Source organism: Dama dama, chromosome X (genome assembly GCF_033118175.1).
Source record: "Dama dama isolate Ldn47 chromosome X, ASM3311817v1, whole genome shotgun sequence".
In the NCBI taxonomy this organism is placed as follows: Eukaryota; Metazoa; Chordata; class Mammalia; order Artiodactyla; family Cervidae; genus Dama; species Dama dama.
This window is the reverse complement of record NC_083714.1, coordinates 72349791-72373881: the sequence shown is the minus strand read 5'-3', so window position 1 is coordinate 72373881 and position 24091 is coordinate 72349791. Positions and strand designations below refer to the sequence as shown.

Below are 24091 nucleotides of genomic sequence, written 5' to 3'. Positions count from 1 at the left end.
TCATTTATTTTTCTTGAATTGAGTTGCAAGGTTTGTTTGTATATTTTTGAGATTAATTCTTTGTCAGTTGCTTCGTTTGCTATTATTTTCTGCCATTCTGAAGGCTGTCTTTTCACCTTGCTTATAGTTTCCTTTGTTGTGCAAAAGCTTTTAAGCTAATTATGTTCCATTTGTTTATTTTTGCTTTTATTTGCATTACTCTGGGAGGTGGGTCACAGAGGGTCCTTCTGTGATTTATGTCAGAGAGTGTTTTGCCTATATTTTCCTCTAGGAATTTTATAGTTTCTGGTCTGACATTTAGATCTTTGTTCCAGTTTAAGTTTATTTTTGCATATGGTGTTAGAAAGTGTTCTAGTTTCATTCTTTTACAAGTGGTTGACCAGTTTTCCCAGCACCACTTGTTATACAGATTGTCTTTTCTCCATTGTATATTCTTGCCTCCTTTGTTGAAGATAAGGTGTCCATAGGTGTGTGGATTTATCTCTGAGCTTTCTATTTTGTTCCATTGATCTATATTTCTGTCTTTGTGCCAGTACCATACTGTCTTGATGACTATAGCTTTGTAGTATAGTCTGAAGTCAAGCAGGTAGATACCTTCAGTTCCATTCTTCTTTGTCAAGATTGCTTTGGCTATTCGAGGTTTTTTTGTATTTCCATACAAATTGTGAAACTATTTGTTCTAGTTCTCTGAAAAGTTCCGTTGGTAGCTTTGATAGGGATTTCATTGAGTCTATAGGTTGCTTTGGGTAGTATACTTATTTTCACTATATTGATTCTTCCCATCCATGAACATGGTATATTTCTTCATCTATTTGTGTCCTTTGATTTCTTTTATCAATGCTTTATAGTTTTCCATATATAGGTCTTTTGTTTCTTTAGGTAGATATATTCTGAAATATTTTATTCTTTTCATTGCAATGGTGAATGGAATTATTTCCTTAATTTATCTTTCTGTGTTCTCATTGTTAGTGTATAGGAATGCAAGGGATTTCTGTGTGTCAGTTTTATATCCTGCAACTTACTGTATTCATTGATTAGCTCTAGCAGTTTTCTGGTGGAATTTTTAAGGTTTTCTATGCAGAGGACCATGTCATCTGCAAACAGTGAGAGTTTTACTTCTTCTTTTCCAATCTGGATTCCTTTTACTTCCTGTTCTGTTCTGATTGCTGTGGCCAATACTTCCAAAACTATGTTGAATAGTAGTGGTGAGAGCGGGCACCCTTGTCTTGTTCCTGACTTTCGGGGAAATGCTTTCAATTTTTCTCCACTGAGGATAATGTTTGCTGTGGGTTTGTCATATATAGCTTTTATTATGTTGAGGTATGCTCCTTCTGTTCCTGTTTTCTGGAGGATTTTTTGTCATAAACGGATGTTGAATTTTTTCAAAGGCTTTCTCTGCATCTATTGAGATAATCATATGGTTTTTATCTTTCAATTTGTTAATGTGGTATATTACGTTGATTGATTTATGGATAATGAAGAATCCTTGCATCCGTGAGATAAAGCCCACTTGGTCATGATGTATGATCTTTTTAATATGGTGTTGGATTCTGTTTGCTAGAATTTTGTTAAGGATTTTGCATCTATGTTCATCAGTGATATTGGCCTGTAGTTTTCTTTATTGTGTCATCTTTGTCAGGTTTTGGTATTAGGGTGATGGTGCCCTCATAGCATGAGTTTGGGAATTCACCTTTCTCTGCAATTTTCTGGAAGAGTTTGAGTAGGATAGGCGTTAGCTCTTCTCTAAATTTTTGGTAGAATTCAGCTGTGAAGCCGTCTTGTCCTGGTTTTTGTTTGCTGGAAGATTTCTGATTACAGTTTCAATTTCCGTGCTTGTGATGTGTCTTTTAAGGTTTTCTATTTCTTCCTGGTTCAGTTTTGGAAAGTTATACTTTTATAAGAATTTGTCCATTTCTTCCAAGTTTTCCCTTTTATTGGCATACAGTTGCCGATAGTAGTCTTTGATGATCCTTTGTATTTCAGAGTTGTCTGTTTTGATCTCTCCATTTTCATTTCTAATTTTGTTGACTTGTTTCTTCTCCCTTTGTTTCTTGATGAGTCTAGCTAATGGTTTGTCAATTTTATTTATCTTCTCAAAGAACCAGCTTTTGGCTTTGTTGATTTTTGCTATGGTCTCTTTTTTTTTTTCTTTTGCATTTATTTCTGCCCTAATTTTAAAGATTTTTGTTTTCCTTCTACTAAGCCTAGGGTTCTTCATTTCTCCCTTTTCTAGTTGCTTTAGGTGTAGAGTTAGGTTATTTATTTGACTTTTTCATTGTTTCTTGAGGTAACCCTCCATTGCTATAAACCTTTCCCTTAGCATTTCTTTTACAGTGTTCCATAGGTTTTGGGTTGTTGTGTTTTCATTTTCATTCATTTCTATGCTTTTTTTAAAAATTTATTCTCTGATTTGTTGGTTATTCAGCAGTGTGTTTTTCAGCCTCATTATGTTGGATTTTTTAATAGTTTTTCTCCTATAATTGATATCTTTTCATACTACATTGTGGTCAGAAAAGATGCTTAGAATTATTATTATTATTAATTTACCAAGGGTAGATTTATGGCCCAGGATGTGATCTATCCTGGAGAAGGTTCCATGTGCACTTGAGACAAAGGTGAAATTCATTGTTTTGGGGTGAAATGTCCAATAGATATCAATTAGGTCTAACTGGTATACTGTATTATTTAGTTTGTGTTTCCTTGTTAACTTTCTGTTTAGTTGATCTATCCACAGCTGTGAGTGGGTATGAAAGTCTCCCACTATTATTGTGTTATTGTTAATTTCCACTTTCATTCTTGTTAGCATTTGCTTTGCATATTGTGGTACTCCTATGTTGAGTGCATATATATTCATAATTGTTATGTCTTCTTCTTGGTTTGATCCTTTGATCATTATGTAGTGTCCTTCTTTGTCTCTTTTCACAGTCTTTATTTTAAAGTCTGTTTTATTGGATATGAGTATTGCTTTTCCTGCTTTCTTTTGGTCTCTATTTGCGTGGAATATCTTTCTCCAGCCCTTCATATTCAGTCTGTATGTATCCTTTGTTTTGAGGTGGATCTCTTGCAGACAATATACACAAGGGTCTTGTTTTTGTATCCATTCAGCCAATCTTTGTCTTTTGGTTAATACATTCAACCCATTCACATTTAAGGTAATTATTGATAAGTATGATCCCATTGACATTTATTTTGTTGTTTTGGCCTCGAGTTTATACACACTTGCAGTGTTTCCTGTCTAGAGAAAATCCTTTAGCATTTGTTGAAGAGCTGATTTGGTAGTGCTGAATTCTCTCAGCTTTTGCTTGTCTTTAAAGCTTTTGATTTCTTCTTCATATTTGAATGAGATCCTTGCTGGGTACAGTAATCTGGGCTGTAGATTTTTTTCTTTAATTACCTTAAGTGTGTCCTGCCATTCCCTTCTAGCCTGAAGAGTTTCTATTGAAAGATCAGTTGTTACCATTATGGGAATCCCTTGTGTGTTATTTTTTGCTTTTCCCTTGCTGCTTTTAATATTTGTTCTTTGTGTTTGATATTTGTTAATTTGATTAATATGTATCTTGGGGTGTTTCGACTTGGATTTATCCTGTTTGGGGCTCTCTGGGTTTCTTGGACTTGGGTGACTTTTTCCTCCCACATTTTAGGGAAGTTTTCAACTATTATCTCCTCAAGTATTTTTCTCATGGCCTTTCTTTTTGTCTTCTTCTTGTGGGACTCCTATGATTCGAAAGTTGGGGCATTTAACATTGTCCCAGAGGTCTCTGAGGTTGTCTTCATTTCTTTTAATTCTTTTTTTTTCTTTTATCCTCTCTGCTTCATTTATTTCTACCATTCTATCTTCTACCTCACTTGTCCTATCTTCTGCCTCCGTTATTCTACTGTTGGTTCCCTCCAGAGTGTTTTTTATCTCATTTTTTGCATTATTCATTGTATATTGACTCTTTTTTATTTCTTCTAGGTCCTTGTGAAACATTTCTTGCATCTTCTCAATAATTGTCTCCAGGCTATTTATCTGTAACTCCATTTTGTTTTCAAGATTTTGGATCATTTTCACTATCATTATTCTGAATTCTTTATCAGGTAGATTCCCTATTTCTTCCTCTTTTTTTTTTTGGTTTGGTAGGCATTTATCCTGTTCCTTTACCTGCTGAGTATGCCTTTGTCTTTTCATCTTGTTTATATTGCTGTATTTGGGGTGGCCTTTTTGTATTCTGGCAGTTTGTGGTTCCTCTTTATTGTGGAGGTTCCTCGCTGTGGGTGGGATTGGATGGATTGCTTGTCAAGGTTTCCTGTTTAAGGAAGCTTGTGTCAGTGTTCTTGGAGGTTGAGCTGGATTTCTTCTCTCTTGAGTGCAATGAAGTGTTCAGTAGTGAGTTTTGAGATGTCAATGGGTTTGGTGTGACTTTGAGCAACCTGTATATTGAAACTCTGGGCTATGTTCCTGCATTGCTGGAGAATTTGTGTGGTATTTCTTGCTCTAGAACTTGTTGACTCTTCGGTGGTGCTTGATTTCAGTGTAGGTGTGGAGGCTTTCAATGAGCTCTTATCAATTAATATTCCCTGAAGTAAAGAGTTCTCTGGTGTTCTCAGGTTTTGGAATTAAGCCTCCTGCCTCTGGTTTTCAGTGTTATTCTGACCGTAACCTCAAGTCTTCTCCATCTATACAGCACTGATGATAAAACATATAGTTTAATGATGAAAAGTTTCTCCACAGTGAGGGACACCCAGAGAGGTTCACAGAGTTACATGGAGAAGAGAAGAGGGAGGGGGAGATAGAGGTGAGCAGGAGAAGAGGGGGAATCAAAAGAGAAGAGAGAAGGCTAGTCAGTAATCCATCCCCTATGTGCTCTCCACAGTCTGGTCCCCTCAGAGATGTTCACAGAGTTACACAGAGAAGAGAAGTGGGAGCAAGGAGAAATAGGTCAGGAGGAGAAAAGGGGGAATCAAAAGGAGAGAGACAGATACAGCCAGTAATCAGTTCCCTAAGTGTTCTCCACAGCCTGGAACACACAGAGAGATTCACAGAGTTGGGTAGAGAAGAGAAGGGGAGGGAGGAGATAGATGCGACCTGATGGAGAAAAAGGAGAGCCAAAAGGGGGAAAGAGCAATCAAGCCAGTAATCTCACTCACAAGTAAATGAGTACGGAAGATTGGGTTCTTAAATGTACAAAATTAATAACAAATACCAAAAAGCAAAGATTAAAAATCTAGAGTAGAGGTTAGATTATCAAAAATACAATATTAAAAAAAAACTGAAACAAAGTCACAAAAATTATTGTATATATATGAAGTTTGCTTTAAAAATAGGGTCTTTTTTTGGCAGGGTAATAGTAGGTTATAAAAATGAAAATTAAATGAGTAATAGAGGACTTAAACTTTTTTTTAAATGATAATAATAAAATATATATCTAGAAATTTCTATGGAGCTGTTGCGGACAGTGTGGGGTCAGTTCATTTTCAGATAGTTCCTTGACTCAGCTTATACATCTTCTCAGTCTATAGGCCCCTTCCTATGTAGTCGGTGCATATACAGGGTTTTAATCTTTTGCACCTGTCACTTCCAAAGTGGTTCCCTCTCTTTATTTTAGCTTCTTCTGTTTGCTGGTTTCTTCAGTGTCTAATTTTCACCCTGAAACAACGGGGTGATCGTGGTCACTTTTTTAGGCTCACTTGTTCAGTCGTGCTGTGATGATGGAGGAATACTGCAAATAAACATCACTGGTGTGTGTGGGGAGTGCTCACAGTGTTTCAGCCACACTGGGTTTGCCCCTGCTCATGGCATGCATGCTTTTGTAGTCTACACTTCTCAGGCTCTAGGTTGCTCAGCCGGGAACTGTCTGAGGCAGACCCTGGGTTGTGTGCACTTCCCAGGTCTGAGCAGCTCAGGTGACCATGTGCTTGGCTAGTGCAGTCACCCCCAGGTGGGGGTGGGGTGTGTCTTATCACCTTCCCTGTCCCCACTGCTCAGTTTTCTGGGTGTGCAAAGGGCATGCCTTCTTAGGTGTGCCGTGTTTCCCTTCTTGGGGACTGATATCTGGCTGTGACCCTCCAGGCATACGTCAACCGTCCAGAATCCCAAGAAGTCTTGGTTAGCAATGAAGCCTGCTTGCAATGCCGTAGAGAATGCCTCTCTGGGGCCGCAATTGCCCCTTTCCAGCTCTGGTTGCCCCCATCTGTCTGTCTCCAGTGGGGGATGGGCTGGTCAGCAGGCAGCTAGCTCTGCTCAGTCCTTTGTTCTGTGAGAGGGCCTGACAGTGTCTTAGATTAGGGCTCTTCTCTGGATAATTCTCTCTCTCTGGCTATCCCACAGTCTGGGTTGCTATCTCACCTTAGTTCCCTCAGATTGCCATTGGGGCATTCAGGCCTGGTCCTTACCCTAAGCATTGCAGCCTGAGCCTCCCTGTCCATCCCCCGCTTGCTAATGGCGGATGCGAGGGTCTGGGCTGCTTCTCCACTGGGAGTTGCCATTAGGCATGTAATCTGTGTTTTTTTGGTTTTTTTTTTTTTCTTCCCGGTTATGTTGCCCTCTGAGATTCCAAGACTCGCCACATACCCGCTAGTGAGAGTGTTTCCTGGTGTTTGGAAAGGTCTCTCTTTTTTAAGACTCCTTTCCCAGGATGTATATCCATCCCTACCTCTTTTGACTTTCTTTTTATCTTTTATATTTTGCCCTACCTCCTTTCGAAGACAATGGGCTGCCTTTCTGGGTGCCTGATGTCCTCTGCCAGCATTCAGTAGTTGTTCTGTGGAATTTTCTCAACGTTCAAATGTTCTTTTGATGAATTTGTGGAAGAGAAAGTGTTCTCTCCATCCTATTCCTCCACCATCTTAGGACTGCCCCCCTGATTTCTAAGTCCCTTTTTGCAATCTTTACCAGATTTTGTTAAAAGTGGATGATATTGCTACATCCTTAAAGCCTGGCTTGAAATCAGCAGAAAATTAATCTTTGATTTTGTTTTGCTCTGACAATATTTTGTCTCTATTACTCTCAGTTCAGTTCAGTTAAGTCGCTCAGCTGTGTCTAACTCTTTTGACTCTGTGGACTACAGCACACCAGGCTTCCCTGTCCATCACCAACTCCCAGAGCTTGCTCAAACTCATGTCCATTGAGTCAGAGATGCCAACCAAATATCTCATCCTCTGCCGTCCTGTTCTCCTCCTGCCTTCACTCTTTCCCGGCATCAGAGTCTTTTCCAATGAGTCAGATCTTTGCATCAGGTGGCCAAAGTATTGGAATTTCAGCTTCAGCATCAGTCCCTCCAATGAACACCCAGGGGTGATATCCATTAGGATGTACTGGTTGGATCTCTTTGCAGTCCAAGGGACTCTCAAGAGCCTTCAGGAATGATTTCCTTTAGGATTGACTGGTTTGATCTCCTTGCAGTCCAAGAGATTCTCAAGAGACTCCTCCAACACCACAATCCAAAGCATCAATTCTTCAATGCTCAGTTTTCTTTATGGTCCAACTGTCACATCCATACATGAAAGTGAAGTGAAAGGGAAAATCGCTCAGTCGTGTCTGACTTTTTGTGACTCCATGGACTGTAGATTCCATGGAATTCTCCAGGTCAGAATACTGGAGTGGGTGGCCTTTCTTTTTCCAGGGGATCTTCCCAAACCGAGAGATTGAACCCAGGTCTTCCACATCGCAGGTGGATTCTTTACAAGCTGAACCACAAGGGCAGCCCAAGAATACTGGAGTGGGTAGCCTATCCCCTCTCCACCAGATTTTCCCAACCCATGAATCAAACAAGGGTCTCCTGCATTGCAGGCACATTCTTTATCAACCGAGCTATGAAGGAAGCCCCACATCCATACATGACTACTGGAAAAACCATAGATTTGACTTGATGGGTCTTTGTTGGCAAAGTAATTTCTCTGCTTCTAAGTATGATATCTAAGTTGGTCATAGCTTTTCTTCCAAGGAGCAAGTGTCTTAATTTCACGGCTGCAGTCACCATCTGCAGTGGCTTTGGAGGCAAAATAAATAAACAAATAAATAAAGTATTTCACTGTTTCCAGTTTCCCCATCTATGTTCAAAGAAATGATGGGGCTAGATGGCATGGTCTTCGTTTTTTGAATGTTGAGTTTTAAGACAACTTTTTCATTCTCTTCTTTCATGTGCACCAAGAGGCTCTTTAGTTTTTCACTTTCTGCCATAATGGTGGTGTCATATGCTTCTCTGAGGTTGCTGATATTTCTCTGGGCAATCTTGATTCTAGTTTGTGCTTCATCTAACCTGGCATTTTGCATGATGTACTCTGCAGATAAGTTGCATAAGCAGGGTGACAATATACAGCCTTGATGTTCTCCTTTCCCAATTTGGAACCAATCTGCTGTTCCCTGCCCAGTTCTAACTGTTGCTTCTTGAGTTGCATACAGATTTCTAAGGAGGCAGATTAGGTGGTCTGTTATTCCCATCTCTATAAGAATTTTCCACAGTTTGTTGTGATCCATACAGTCAAAGGCTTTGACTTTGTCAATAAAGCAGAAGTATATGTTTTTCTGGAACTCTTCTGCTTTTTGATGATCCAACAGATGTTGGCAACTGATGTCTGCTTCCTCTGCCTTTTCTAAATCCAGCTTGAACATCTGGAAGTTCATGTTTTGTGTACTGTTGAAGCCTGGCTTGGAGAATTTTGAGCATTTCTTTGCTGGTGTGTGAGATGAGTGCAGTTGTGTGGTAGTTTGAGCATTCTTTGGCCTTGAGTTTCTTTGGGTTTGGAATGAAAACTGACCTATCCCAGCCCTGTTGCCACTGCTGATTTTTCCAAATTTGGTGGCATATTGAGTGAAACACTTTCACAGCATCATATTTTAGGACTTTAAATAGCTTAGCTGGAATTCCATCACTTCCACTAGCTTTGTTCATAGTGATGCTTCCTAAGGTCCATTTAACTTTGCATTCCAGGATATCTGGCTCTAGGTGAGTGATCACACCATCATGGTTACCTGGGTCATGAAGATCTTTTTTGTACAGTTCTTCTGTGTATTCTTGCCAATTCTTAAAATCTTCAGCTTCTGTTAGATCCATACCATTTCTGTCCTTCATTGTGTCCATCTTTGCATGAAATATTCCCTTGTTATCTCTAATTTTTTTGAAGAGATCTTTCTCATTATATTATTTTCTTCCATTTGTTTTTCAGTTGATTCCATAAAATTTATTTGTGCCTTCTGAACTTGCCAAATGAGTTCATGTATATATCATATCCATATTTTAAAGTTATGCTACTGTGCATTTCTGATTCTATGAATTCAATAACTGAAATAAAAAGCACACGAGAAAAAAATGAATAGCAGACTATGTGATACAAGGAATGAATAAGTGATCTGAAAGGTATTATATAATAATAGGAATAACCCAATCAGAACAGCAAAAACATTTTTTTAATGAGAACAATTAAGAGATATCTGTGATAATATTAAGTGTAATAATGCTCACATTATAGGGGGTCCCAGAAGGAGAAGAGGGAAAAAAGGGCTTCAAAAGTGTATTTGAAGAAATTATTGCTGAAAAATTTTCAAGTGTGAAGAAGGAATCAGATATACAGATACAGAAAGCACAGACAATCGTAAATAAGATGAACCAAACCAGATCTACACCAAGACATATAATTAAAATGAAAATGTTAGAGAAAGAATTGTAAAGGCCATACAAGAAAAATAAATATTTATATACAGGGGAATCCCTAGAAGGCTGCCAGCTGATTTGTGTGCAGAAACTGTCCAGGCCAGTAGGGAGTAGCATAATTTATTCAAAGTGCTGAAAGGGAAAAAAAAAAAAATAAAAAAAATAAAAAAACACTGCCACCTGGGATACTCTACACAGCAAGATTATCATTTCGAATTGAAGGAGAAATAGAGAACTTCTCAGACAAGGGAATAAAAACCAAAACCCTTCATCAGTACTAAGCTTACCCTTAAATTAATGACAAAGGGTTTTCTCTAAACGGAAAAGAATTAAGAATCTATAGGAAAGGGAAAATCCCACTAAGAAATGCAAATTTACAATAAGGACTGAAGTTGAATCACTTAAACAAGCCAATAAGAAAACTAAAATAAGAAAAAAAGGTACAAATATCTAAAAATAAACACTTAAGGGATTAACAAGAAGATGTAAAATATAGTATCAAAAACACAAAATGTGGGGAATGGAAATTAAAAAATGCAGATCTTTCAAAATGTGTTTGAACTTAAATGGCTACCTGTTTAAAACAGGCTGGCTTTCCTGGTGGCTCAGATGGTAAAGCATCTGCCTGCAATGTGGGAGACACGGGGTTGGGAAGATCCCCTGGGAAAGGAAATGGCAACCCACTCTAGTACTCTTGCCTGGAAAAGTCCATGGACAGAGAAGCTTGGTAGGCTACAGTCCATGAGGTTGCAAAGAGTTGGACACAACTGAGAAACCTCACTTTTAAACAGGTAGAGATACTTATAGGTCAACATACATGAACCTCATGATAACCACAAATCAAAAGTCACAAAAACTACAAAGAAAGGAATACAAGGATACTTTTAATTAAAATATTTAAATCACAGGAGAAGAAACAAAAAGAAGAAATGATCAGAGAAGAACAACAAAAACAACCTCAAAACAAATAATAAAATGCATTAGTACATAGAAGATATTAAGAAGAGGTGGCAAGAATATACAGAAGGACTATACAAAAAAACATATTTTTCACCCAGATAATCACAATGGTATCATCACTCATGTAGAGCCAGACATCCTGGAATGTGAAGTAAAGTGGACCTTAGGAAGCATCACTATGAACAAAGCTAGCGGAGGTGATTGGAGAAGGAAATGGCAACCCACACCAGTATTCTTGCCTTGAGAATCCCATGGACAGAGGAGCCTGGTGGACCACTGTCCATGGAGTCACATTGAGTCAGACACGACTGAAGTGACTTAACATGCACGCATGCATTGGAGAAGGAAATGGCAACCCACTCCAGTATTCTTGCCTGGAGAATCCCAGGGACAGAGGAGCCTGGTGGTCTGCCATCTATGGGATCACACAGAGTCGGACACAACTGAAGTGACTTAGTAGTAACAGCAGCAGCAGCAGAGGTGATGGACTTCCAGTTGAGCTATTTCAAATCCTAAAAGATGATGCTGTGAAAGTCCTGCACTTAATATGCCAGCAAATTTGGAAAACTTAGCAGTGACCACAGGACTGGAAAAGGTCAGTTTTCATTCCAATATCTAAAAAAGGCAATGACAAAGAATGCTCAAACTACTGCACAGCTGCACTCATCTCACACACTAGTAAAGTAATGCTCAAAATTCTCCAAGCCAGGTTTCAACAATGCATGAACTGTGAACTTCCAGATGTTCAAGATGGCTTTAGAAAAAGCAGAGAAACCAGATATCAAACTACCAACATCCATTGGATCATCAAAAAAGCAAGAGTTCCAGAAAAATATCTACTTCTGCTTTGTTGACTAGCACAAAGACTTTGACTGTGTAGACCACAACAAGCTGTAGAAAATTCTTAAAGAGTTGGGAATACCAGGCCACCTGACCTGCCTCTTGAGAAATCTGTATGCAGGTCAGGAAACAATAGTCAGAATTGGACATGAAACAACAGACTGGTTCCAAATAGGGCAAGGAGTACATCAGGCTCTATATTGTCACCCTGCTTATTTAACTTATATGCAGTGTACATCATGAGAAACACTGGGCTGGATGTAGCACAAGCTGGAATCAAGATTGCCAGGAGAAATACCAATAACCTCAGATATGCAGATGACACCACCCTAATGGCAGAAAGCAAAGAGTAACTAAAAAACTTCTTGATGAAAGTGCAAGAGAGTGAAAAAAGTTGGCTTAAACCTCAACATTCACAAAACTATGATCATGGGATCTGGTCCCATCACTTCATGGCAAATTGATGGGAAGCAGTGGAAATAGTGACAGACTTTATTTATTTATATATTTACTTTTTGGCTTCAAAATCACTGCACATGGTGACTGCAGCAATGAAATTTAAAAGATGCTTGCTCCTTGGAAGGAAAGTTATGACCAACTTAGACAGCATATTAAAACACAGAAGTATTACTTTGCCAGCAAAAGTCCGTCTAGTCAAAGCTATCGTTTTTCCAGTAGTCATGTATGGAAAGGAGAGTTGGACTTTAAATAATGCTGAGTGCCGAATAGTTTATGCTTTTGAACTGTGGTATTGGAGAAGACTCTTGAGAGTCCCTTGGACTGCAAGGAGATCCAACCAGTCCATCCTAAAGGAAATCAGTCCTGAATATTCATTGGAAGGACTGATGCTGAAGCTGAAACTCCAATACTTTGGTCACCTGAGGTGAAGAACTGACTCATTTGAAAAGATCCTGATGCTGGGAAAGATTGAAGGCAGGAGGAGAAGGGGATGACAGAGGATGAGATGGGTGGATGGCATCACCGACTCAATGGACATGAGTTTGAGTAAACTCCAGGCATTGGTGGTGGACAGGGAGGCCTGATGTGCTGTGATCCATCAGGTCACAAAGAGTCAGACATGATTGAAGGACTGAACTGATCAATAATTACTTTAAATGTCAATGGACAAAATCCTCCAATCAAGAGTGACTGATTGGATGGAAAAAAAAAAAAGACTCATCCTTAAGCTGCCTATAAAAGACTCACATCACAGCTAAAGACACATAGTGAAAGTGACAGGATGGAAAAGGACGTTTTATTCAAAGAGCAGCAACAAGAAAGCAGGAGTAGCAATACCCCTAAAACTAGAAGAGAACATAGGCAGAACTCTCAATTATATCAATCACAGCAATATTTTTTTTTTGATTTGTCTCCTAAAAGAAACAAAATAAAAGCAAAAATAAACAAATGGGACCTAATCAAATGACATATTTTGACATCAAAGGGATTCACTGAGAAAATAAAAAAAAGTAACCTATAGAATGGGAGAAAGTATTTTCAAATAATGTAATTGACAGGGGGTTAATGTCCAAAATATTTAATCGGTTTGCACAAGTTAATATGTGTAAAGCTCAATCAAAAAGTAGCAGAGGGCCTGAATTGGCATGTTTTCTGAAAAGGGCATACAGATGGCCAACAGACACTTGAGAAAGATGCTCAAAATCACTAATTTTTAGAGAAATGCAAATCAAAGCAACAATGATATATCACATCACACACACATAACAGAATACCACATATCAACAAGCAGTCTACAAATAACAAATGTTGGTGAGAATGTGAGAAAAGGGAACCTTTGTATGTTTGTTGGTGAACATGTAAGTTGGTGCAGTCAATATGGAAAACAGGATGAAGATTTCTCACAAAATTAAAAATGGGACTATCATATGATCCAGTGATTCCACTTCTGGATACATATTTGAAAAGAAACAAAAAAAAAAGAAAAGAAACAGAACAGTCACTCAAATAAATACATGCAGCCCAGTGTTAATCGCAGTATTATTTACACTGGCTAAGATATGGTAGCAAACCAAGGGTCTACCAAGAGATGAATGGGTAAATAAATTGTGGTACATATATATGATGAAATACTGCTTAATCCAAAAATGAATGAAACACTGCCATTTCCAACAATCTTGACGGATTTAGAGAATATTATGCTTAGTGAAGTCCACTTCAGTGTTCTTGCCTGGAGGATCCCAGGGACAGTGGAGCCTGGTGGGCTGCCATCTATGGGGTTGCACAGAGTTGGACACGACTGAAGCGGCTTAGCAGGAGCAGCAGCAGCATGCTTAGTGAAATAAGTTAGAGAAAGACACTATAATATTTCTTATATGTGGAATCTTAAAAATAAAACAAAGTATATATAAGACAAAACAGAATCAGACTCACAGATATAGAAAGAAAATTAGGGAAGGGAGGAGAGGCAAGATAGGAGTATGAGATTAAAAGATACAATTTACTATGTATAAAATACAAAAAGAGGCAATAAAGATGTATTGTGCAGCAGATAATTATAGCCATTATTTTGCAATAACTTTTAATGGAGTATATGTGTGGATCACAACAAACTGTGGAAAATTCTTAAAGAGATGGAAATACCTGACCACCTTACCTGTCTCCTGAGAAACCTGTATGCAGGTCAAGAAACAACAGTTAGTAAAACCACAACAATATTGTAAAGTAATTAGCCTCCAACTAATAAAAATAAATAGAAAAAAATTTAAAAAGAAAGAAACAACAGTTAGACCTGGAACAAGAGACTGGTTCAGTATTGGAAAAGGAGTACATCAAAGCTGTACACTGTAACCCTGCTTATTTAATTTAAACGGAGAAATGCTAGGCTGGATGAATCACAAGCTAGAATCAAGATGGAAAGTCACTTAGTCATGTCCAACTCTGTGTGACCCCATGGACTGTAGCCGTCAGGCTCCTCTGTCCATGGAATTTTCCAGGCAAGAATACTGGAGTAGGTTGCCATTCCTGTCTCCAAGGGATCTTCCTAACCCAGGGATCGAACCTGGGTCTCCTGCATTGCAGGCAGATTCTTTACCATCTGAGCCACCAGGGAAGCCAAAGAAAGTGAAAGTTTCTCAGTTGTGTGCTAGGAGAAACATCAACAACCTCAGATATGCAGATAATACCACTCTAATGGCAGAAATGAAGAGGAACTCAAGAGCCTCTTGATGAGGGTGAAAGAGGAGAGTGAAATAAGCTGGCTTAAAACTCAACATTCATTAAACTAAGATCATGGCATCTGGTTCCATCACTTAACGGTGAATAGATGGGGAAAAAGTGTAAGTAGTGACAGATTTTATTTTCTTGGGCTCCAAAATCACTACAGAAAAGGTCTGCAGCCACAAAATTAAGACGCTTGCTCCTTGGAAGAAAAACTAGAAAATGTGTTAGAGAGAGATGATTTTTCCAACTAAGGTCAGTATAGTCAAAGCTGTGTTTTTTCCGTTAGTAATGTATGGATGTGAGAGTTGCACCCTAAAGAAGGTTGAGAGCCAATAAATTGATGCTTTTGAACTGTGGTGCTGGGGAGACTCTTGAGAGTCCCTTGAACTGCAAGGAGATCAAACCAGTCAATCCTAAAGGAAATCAACCCTGAATATTCATTGGAAGGACTGCTGCTGAAGCTCCAATACTTAGACCACTGAATGTAAAGAGACAGCTCATTGGAAAGGACCCTGATGCTGAGAAAGATTGAGGGCAGGAGGGGAAGTGGGCGACAGAGGATGAGTTGGTTGGATGGGATCACCAACTCAATGAACATGAATTTGAGCAAACCCCAGGAGACGGTGAAGGACAGGGCAGCCTAACATGCTGCAGTCATGGAGTCACAAGGAGTGGGACACAACTTAGCAACTGAACAATTCTGTAAAATCACTTTATCACTATGCTATACACCTGAAGTTTTATAACAGTGTAAATCAATTATTCTTCAATAAAATAGTTAATAAAACTTGACTCTGGTGGGCAACACATTGTTTGATTGTTTTGTTTTGCTTTTCCATTTCGAGGATCTCAGACTTTTGATTGTATTATTTAATCCATTCATATATTTTTAATTGGAGAAAAATCATATAAAACTCACCACTTTAAAGTCAACAATTCAAATAAATAAAGTCTACAATTCACTGCGTTAGGGACATTTACAGTGTTGTGCAATTATTACTACTAACTGGTTTCAGGCTTTTTTCATTACTTCTGAAGAAAACCTCATTCCCATTAAGGACTCAGTCCTCATTCTCTACTCCCCTCAGGCCCTGGCAACCCCTAATGTGCTTTCTGTGAACTCATATTTATTTCTACTAGTCTGTTGAAAATACAGGTGTCAGGAAGCATTTAACAAGAGGCTTCCTGTGTGCTGTTTTGGATCTGTTAGGAACCCTTTGACCCTTATTAATTCCTGAGAGGACAGGCAAGCCTTTCCAGGGGCTGAGGAATCCAGGCATTTCTCATTAAGGTGATAGGTGTAAAAGGTGATTGTTTGCAACTCTCTCTTTGATAGGGATCGTCTTATGTTTTGTAAGTCTAGAATTTTAATCATCTTTGCTGAGAATAACCACCTTGTAAGACAGTATATATGCACACACCATGTTGATTAGAACACCTTTGCTCCATCAGAGCTTGGGTCCCCGTGTCTTTCTTTCTCTCTCTCTCTCTCTCTCTCTCTCTCTATTTCTGGCTAATTCCTTGGAGCGTGGAGGCCCGCTGAGCTCACTTTCTTGCCCAGGCTTCTAAGACCCTCTCGAGAAAGCACACTGTGCTTTAACCCACTCGAGAGGGCGCCTGGTGCCTACATGCAGCAGCTCGAGCCCTAAGAATAGGACTCTATTGGCTTTCCACGTAAACCAGGGGATATCAGCCTCTTTCTCTCTCTTACTTTCTTATCATCGACCCCGGACCACCAGGTTCCAGTCCGTTAAAGGACCAACAACAGGGATGGAAAATAAGATAAATTTCGCCCCCTCAGAAGAATCTCCTGTGTGTCTGTAAGAATCTCAAGGATTCTATGCCCATTTAGTCAATTCAACTCATTTATAGGTTTTCAGGCTTAATAAGTGTCAGTCACTGAGCTTCTTTTCTTTGGTGTGAGACTAAGGGCTAGTCTCTGCCTATAGTGCTGATGTGTGTGATCTTTGCTAGTTTATATTTCAGCTATGAAGTATTTTCCTTTTCCTTAGCCCCTATCCTGCAAGTCCAAGAACATTACAAAACGTATTTTAATGCATACTTTATATTTTTTTAGGAAGGTAGCCACCCAAAATATTTATCTCTTTAGTCATCTTAGTCTGAACTATCATAATCTCTTGACCAGAACATATATCAATAAACTTCCAAATAGGTTACTTCTCATACTTTCTTGTACATTTATAAAGAACAATTCAGTGTAGGCAAAGTGAGATTTTCAAAATCTTAAAATGTCATATCATCCGTTCTTTTTTTTTAACCAGACTTAGAATTTACTCATTTTTAAAATTTACTCATTTTTTGCTCATTTAAAAATTTAAATTTTTAAATTTACTCATTTTAAAATATATATATTATATATATAATATATATAAATAATATATATAAATATATAAATATATATATATATATTATTTGACTGTGCCAAGTCTTACTAGTTAGGGCACATGGGATCTTTTCTTGTAGTGCATGGACTCTATTTGCGGCACACAGGCTTAGTTGCTTCATGGTGTATGGTATCTTAGTTCCTTAACCAGGGATTAAACCTGCATCCCCTACAATGCAAGTCAGATTCGTAACCACTGGGACACTGGGAAGTCCCTAGTCTATTTTTATAATGGTCTCAGACTACTTATGTAGCCTAAGTTTGTAACTTTTTACTTCATCCAGATTCTTCTTTTATTTTCTCATACATGTCCCTCTCCTTTTTGTGTATTCTAGTCTATCTAGCTGGAATGATCTTTCCTTTCCATCTCGATCAAATTAATGCTGGCTCATTCTTCAGGTGTCAGCTAAATTTCACTTTTGTATTGAAACCTTAATTGATAATTCAGGAGTTTATGCCCTCTCTTATTTTATCTCAACGGACAATTTTTACTTTCCATTTATAACAATTATTAGTTTGCTCATCCATTTGTTTCTGTCAAATTTTGTTTAAAAAGTATTCCTTTTACAATAATGTATGTTCTGTGAGAAAGTGGAATGTGTCTATTACTCTCTAATGTATTCCTGGTGCCTAGAAACTTGGTTGCTACAGTCAACATATGTGTTGTGTGTGTATGTGTGTGCATATAGGTTACAATTTTAAATGAATTAACGTGTGAAATGTTCAAAGTTAATGTGTTCTGAAAATAAACATATACAGCAAATGTAGATTGGTATCTAAATATATATCTGGAAAAATCAGCCTAATCACTAATTGGAATAGCTTGTACTATCTGGTAACCCCAACAAAATGTTTTACTGTATTATCTTTTCAGAAGAAATATCAAATCAATTAATGACTGCTGCTTTTACTCTTTAATCCTATTTATCTAATGTTTTATGTTTTTTTCCTATTAAACATAGCTTTCAATATGCTCTAAAGGGTATATGGTATTGCTATAGACTTCATTTTAAAGACCATTAGATATTTTTTCCTGATTTTCTAGTCTACTAAAGTTTTAGTTTTGCTCTTAATGCACCAATCATTCCCCACTGATTGAATTCCATTTTCTTCTTCTTCACTCAACCTACTTCATCCTGTAACTTAGAAAATTCCACTTCTGATACAGAGAGAAGTTATTAGATTATATTTCCCCATGTTGAACTTATTTTGAAAACGTGTTTTATTTCAGGCTACTTTTGTTATGTGTTTTAATCACAATTTAATCTAACTATGAATAAACGGAAAACATGTTCTCCCTTACTCATAAGAAGTGAAAGTTAAAAATGACTCAGGAATATACCGTTTAGAAAAGATTGAATAATCTACCGACACTAAAACCTGTCTGTAAGCTATAATCAAATTTTTGTGTTGTTTTAAATATGTAGTTACATACTTAAAAAATATTTAGCATTTTGTCTCATCATAATTATTTCTCAGCTGTAATGGAATGAGGGAGTGTCATTCGTCTGTTACTGAATGCATATTTGTTTTTAAACACTGCAAGATTGAAAAGACTATAAAATTAACATTTCTTTAAAATATTTCTAACTTCACTAGAAATGCAAAAATAATTTTAAAATTTATGTTGATTTAGCATTCAATTGCTATTCATTATCAACAAGCATATATTTGTGAAATATAAGAACAGTATATAAAATGATAAGCTCAGTTATAGACCATGATCTTCTGGATATTATGTCCTCTCTTTGTAAGCTAAGCTTTTCAATATATACATTAAAAGGGCGTTTTTAGGAATGAAAATATATATGAAGGTGAAACAGTACCTGACTCCAAGTATTTATAATTATAAATGCAAAGAAATCACACTCCAGTATCTGATTAAACCTCCTGAATCAGACAAATAGCTTTAGTAGAGAAAATGAGCAAGGGAAACACATGAGAGCAAACACTAAACTTGTGGTGTTCCTTTAAAGGACTCAATCAAACCTACAGGGCAGTAAAGCTAGCCCTTTAGGACTAAATCAAGTACACACATAGGAGCCTTCAGGATTTCTTTCTGTGTTAGAAATTGTTGCCTATAAGTTATTACATCCAAAAGTGGAGATAGGGACAGTAAGTTTATTTGTGAAGAAAATTTTACTGGGGAAAGAAAATGGGGCTGTATAATATCAAGTTGAAGGCACCTAAGTACACATTCTACATATATTGTGTCCCATTATAATTAAGTAATGGTTTCTTAAATGGAAAGTCAAGTCTGAATTTTTCATAGCTATTATAATATAATGATCATAATTATTCCTTCCCAACCTATTATCTCAACCATACTGTTGATGTTCTGTGAGAACTGGAAGCAAAGCATATGTCTTAAGGAACAAATGACATAATGCATAGAACTATATCTAAAACACCACATTTTGCCCAGATCACCTCAGAGTACTTAGTTATCATTACAAATTGAATCTCATTTTTCCGTACTTCTGCATTAGTCTATCTATATCAATCTACATAAATATATTTCCATTATGTTAGAATGTCAAAATTCCTTTATTTTACTTCACAAACAACAATGGCAATAAACCGGATTCATCTGTATGATCAGTTTTGTCTGTTAGAAACTTCTAGGTGAGATTCTTTGTCTTAAAGTATCTAAAGGTGTGCTTCCTCAGAGTGTTTTTTTGTTGTTGTTGTTTTGTTTTAATCTCATATGTTTGTTAAATATCATAATAAACAGGCTAGAGAAAGGTGGCTATTTTCTACTTCCTTCTGGTGCTTTTTTTGTATATTTACAATATCAAATACTTAATTAAATTATAACTGGAAAAGTGGCAGCATGCATTTTATAAGAATTTAATTGCCATTTCCAGAAACTGTTCTCCATATGTGACTGGCACATATACTAATCCCTCTCATGACTATTTTTAATCAAGGTCAGCAGTCTTGGATTCATGCTTCTCATTCTGTTTAGAAGTAGTCAGTGCTTTCTTTTTAATGTTACTAAATTCTTGAATTTAAAACAAGGTGGTAATTGAAACAGCCTGGAAACACTCATTCAATTGATGAAGTTTCACTGACAAACTGTTGTTGCCACTCTCCCACTAGGGATTATGTAAAGTAGAATTTTGTTACATGGAAAGCAATTCTAACAAAACAGTTTAGGTCTATAGAAAGTTTTTCAGAATTCTGCAAAGAAAGGAAGATATGGAGATTGTATGCTAATAGTTAAATAACATATACACTTTGTTTCTGAGAATTAATGGCTTTGAAGATTTTGCTGTTGTTTTAAGATATCAAATTTGAATTAGCTTTACCCTTATTCTGCCAACCAAAAAAAAAAAAAAAAAAACAACACCCACAAATGTAGGGGACTGCAAGTAATAGTTTATTTTCAATTTTAAGTATTGCAACTTTGGAGACACAGATTGGAGTAAAACCAAAAGTGTCCAGGGAAGGGGAAGAGTCAGGGGATTATAAAGGCAAAAGCCATGAAGCTGTTCTCTTACACGGGAAAGGAAATATTTGCTCTTAAAACACAACTGTTGCATGTTTTAGGGTAAGTGTCCCATAAGGAGATAGGTTATCAAGAGTTATTTTAGGGTTATGAAGTGAAGTGAAGTGAAAGTCGTTCAGTCTTGTCCGACTCTTTGCGACACCATGGACTAGACAGTCTGTGGAATTCTCCAGGCCAAAATACTGGAGTGGGTAGCCTTTCCCTTCTCCAGCAGATCTTCCCAACTCAGGAATAAAACCCAGGTCTCCCACATTGCAGGCAAATTATTTACCAGCTGAGACACAAGGGAAGCCCACGAATACTGGAGTAGGTAGCTTATCCCTTCTCCAGTGGATCTTCCTGACCCAGGAATTGAACCAGGGTTTCCAGCATTGCAGGCAGATTCTTTACCAACTGATCTATGAGGGAATTTTAGGGTTATAGTCAAATAAATATCTTGAGTTTCTGGCAGATATTCTGGACACTTTCATTTGTACAACAGATTGTCAGATTCCATCCAGGCTGAGAAATATCTAAGTAATACTTTCTCAAGCACCTCCTGGCTCCATTTTAAAGCACTCTCTTAGCAATGTGCTATGCCTAGTCGCTCAGTAATGTCCGACTCTTTGCAATCCCATGGACTGTAGCCCACCAGGCTCCTCTGTCTATGGGGATTCTCCAAGCAAGAATACTGGAGTGGGTTGCCATGCCCTCCTCCAAGGGATCTTCCTAAACCAGGAACTGAACCCAGGTCTCCCACATTGCGGGTAGATTCTTTACCGTCTGAGCCACCAGGAGAGTCATGCAATTTTTATTTTCCTTCCACAATTCAGAAAACCTAGAAAACTCAGTGAATGAGTGTCAATTTTACACTCTGAAAGACCCTTAATAAGTGATAGAAGACAGAACATTCAAACAAATGAGTTAATAAGTACAAGAAAAAAAAATCAAAGTCATACAATAACCAAAAATTGGAAACACGTTTTACATTTATTCCAAGTTCTATCTTTACTGTATTCAAAATATTTTGTCACTTGTTAAAATGGTAAGGAGGGCTTTATTAAAAACTATTGCAATACCTGTGAAGACTGGCTGGTGTGGCATGTTGGTATGTTAATGAAGAAATTACTAAAAGGAAGTCAAGGGTAGGAGGATTCTTGCTAAAATGACTTATCAGGATTCTTTCTGAAAGCAGACCAGGATGATAAAGTATCTGAGAGTGGAGGAAGAATAATCTGTTCAGGTATCTAGGATAATTAGATATCAAGAGTGAGAGGTTCTTGTTAAACTGGCATAGCAGGATTCTTGTTAAAATTGGGCTACACAGGCTAAAGAAAGGAAGGGGACCAAGATTGAGATCTAGTCAAAGAGACGGCTCAGAGAAGACTGACTAAAGTTTGGTCAAGGAGAGACTCTGTCAATAGGAAGAAAAACAAAAACACAGAATGGGTGTGCAACTTGCAAACGATTGGGAAGCAACCTAATTACAGATTCAAGTCATTTAAAATCTCTTGTAAGGTTCTATTTCTTGAGGAACTTACCACAAACTCCAGAGTTGATTTTTTTTTTATTAACCCCGTTTTTCAGAAGTGTTCCAATGATGTTTGAGGAAGTGAACATTGTTAGAGTCAATCCAGGCTTAAACATTCTTAATTTATAGTCTTCTCTCCTAGGGCACTCCAATGAAATTTGATGCCTTCTTTCTTGCATTCTAAGTGTTCATATTATAGTAGGGCCTGAAATCAACTATGAAATGTCTGAAATTTTCCACAGATAATGCTTTTTCACTGTAGACTGGTCTGGCTACAGTTTCTTTCCTGACCCACTCAGTTCTCTCAGGGAGTCATGATTTTTAAATTGCCTATATTCTAGTTATATCAGCTATAACTATAGAAGTGCTCTTTGAGTCTCCATACAAAGAGACACCTTTTGTTCCCATTGTCATTGGTAATCTTAAAACAATTTTATCATTTTCATTAGATTTATTTCTTTTCTTTATATTTATTAAATGAATCAGTGGCTTATTAACATTAACACTGATGATCTTCTTTCACCTTTATTTCGGTTTCTTTGAAATTATAGAGAAACTGTGGATTAAGATTGCTTCTTTATTATCAAGAGATTTCCCTCATTTCCCCTTTTATTTCCACAGTTTTATTGCTATTCATTCATAAGATATTGCAAGTACATGGATGAGTATTCCAGTATACGCCAGAGGGATAGCTATACCTTATAAAGTTTGGAGCTTCCTTTCATATACTACTAACAAAGCTTAGTCCAAGTTACCTAGGGTTATTTACACTGTTGGACTGAAATGGCTCAAGATCACTTTCTGAGGAACAGCCAGTCTGGCACAGTCAACATATGTAGATATGGTACATTTTCAAACAACTAAGAAAAGGTGGTGGCAACATATATATATAATATATATATTCTATTATATATATAATATATAATTTATTATATGTTATAATATATATAACATATATAGAATATATAATTTATAATATTATAATATTATACATTTTCAAACAACTAAGAAAAGGTGATGGCAACATATATATATTCTATTATATATAATTATATACTATATATATAATTATATATAATATATAATTTATAATATATTATAATATATAATTTATATATAAATATATATTATATTCTATTATATATTATATATTAATATATTATATTATATATATTAATTATATATTGTATTATATATATATATTCTATTAGTCATCTGGGAAGGGATCATGATGAGAATTGAATCTAAATATCAGGTATTTGGCTGTTGATAGCAGCATATATCAACTTGAAATGGCAGACAATAGTCTCTGTTGTTAGTAAAGTCTGTGATGTATCTCATTATGCCATTACTGGTAAAATTGTGTGTTTCTGCTGGTATTCCAGAGACCTGGCAGCACAACTGGTATTTTTCTGGAATGGGAGACAAAGCACATCAAGTAGAAATTTGGGAATCTAATAGGCATATGGTATTGTGTATGCAAAACAAATGATGAAGGATGTATTAATTTATGGACACTACAAAATTTAAATATCATTTTTAAAAAATGTTAGGGTATTCACAGGCCTAGAAAACACTGTAAGTTGAACTGAAAGGCAGTTGATGATGATCAGAAATTAGGTAGAGTTTTAGGGAAGAAACACAAAAAGGGGATTGAATGAGTGTACCTTTTTCTACTCATCAAGTGTAACCAAAAGAGAATTAAGTACAAAATATATGACTTTTCTTATCCCCTGCCAATGTATGATAATCTTAAAAGTAGTTTAGAGTACAAACTTATGCTTTTTAAAATTCTTTTAATTGCTTTTAGAAAGCAAAGTTCCTTGTTTGATTTTATTATTATATTTACATCAAGTGAGAAAGCAAGGAGTTAAGGGAAAAAAAAACTATTTAAAAAATAAAACAATGTTCCCTTGTCTGCATCTGCATCTTGGTGATACCCCTGCCCATAGAATGGTTTATTTCAATGAAGAAGGAAAAAAAAACATATATTTAATTTTTGTTTTATTGGTTTGTCTTGGTAACTTCTTTATTAAACAAGGTGTTTGTTGACAAAA

The 24091-nt window shown here is 36.8% G+C and overlaps 1 pseudogene; it reads left to right on the top strand.

Annotated features, from left to right (window-relative positions):
- The window catches only part of LOC133052713 (leucine-rich repeat and IQ domain-containing protein 3-like), a 109561-nt pseudogene that overhangs the window by 50554 nt on the left and 34916 nt on the right, over nucleotides 1-24091 (top strand).